This window comes from Mandrillus leucophaeus, unplaced genomic scaffold (assembly GCF_000951045.1).
Source record: "Mandrillus leucophaeus isolate KB7577 unplaced genomic scaffold, Mleu.le_1.0 Scaffold244, whole genome shotgun sequence".
Lineage (NCBI taxonomy): Eukaryota > Metazoa > Chordata > Mammalia > Primates > Cercopithecidae > Mandrillus > Mandrillus leucophaeus.
Window position 1 is genome coordinate 1,999,230 of NW_012102521.1, and position 1,283 is coordinate 2,000,512.

Sequence of the window (1,283 nt, forward strand, 5' to 3'; positions counted from 1 at the left end):
AGGAGGGGCCTCGGCCGGGGCCCGGGAGACCCAGGACAGGTGGGCCTGGGGCCAGGTCCCTAGGGAGGGGTGGCCGGGCCGGGCTCTGGCTTCCCGGGGTAGGGGCTCTGCTAGGGGCTGGAGTCCGTCCCTTCGCCAGCGCAGAGCCCCTCGGCCCTCGGCCCGCATCTGCCAAGTGGCTGAGGATCGAGCGACAGCGTAGTGGGGCGGAGGGGCTGGAGGCACGGCCGGAAAGGGTGAGCGGCGCCGCGGCTCCTCAGCTATTTGGCCCCGCCACGCGCGGAGAGGGGGGAAATTCTCAGGCTGCGGCTGCAGCTAAGGGAGGCCCAGGTGGGCCTGGAATGGTCCCGGAGAGGGCTTCCTGGGTCAGACGTGTCGATCCAGTGGAAGTAAAAACCGGGTGAGTGTCCCGGTGGGACCCGGAGTGCGGGGAACCTTGGAGGCAGGGGCATGTGCTGAGGACCCCCAGGGCACCCTCTGCGCGACCTGTCAGTGCTCCCAGGGGTGGGGGTGTCCTGTGTGTGGCTGTGGGGATCCTGGGAGGCGGCTGCTGTGTGGGGGCAGGGGTGGGAGTGCAGAGTTCAATGCTTTCCCGGATCAGTGGGGGCTGCGGTGTCACCAGGGCAGTCCGAGCGCCCGACTGTCACGGGGACATTACATTTTATGCCTTTGTCTAGACAGGGCAGTAAACGGAGCCCCAGGCCTGGGGCTGTGGAGGGGGTGAGGGACTGGCTGGGAGTGAGCCTGCCAGTGACTTTGGGGTGGGTGCGGGCCTCCATCGTCACCCAGGTGTGCGCAGGCCCAGGTGTGGGGACTCCGACAGCACGGCAATGACGACCAGTGCCAGGTGTGTGACAGAGGTGCAGGGGCCTGTGGAAGCGCGACGGGCCTTGGTGGACGGGCTTCTCGAGATTCGAGGGCAGCCACAGGCAGCGCCCTGGCGCACAGGAGCAGAGTAGGGTGGCTGTGCCGGGGCAGATGGTGGGGGACAACACCTCACCAAGGCAATGCGGAGCCATGGGGAGCAGGGCAGGCCGTGGCCACGCGCCCAGGATGGTGGACAGGAGGGGAGACCGAGCCTGCCAGTGCAGGGAGGAGGGGCGTGGGGGCTGCCAGGCAGGGGCGGGGAGGCTCGGAGAGGCTTGTGGGACGGATGCATCGGGACCTGGGTGACTCTCGGTCCGGGATCAGAAAGCCTGGGAGGGCCGGGGCCTCCTTGGGCACTCCGAGAGCGAAGGGGCAGGCCCGCCTCCCTGCCCAGCGCGGCGTCAGGGAGAGGGTAC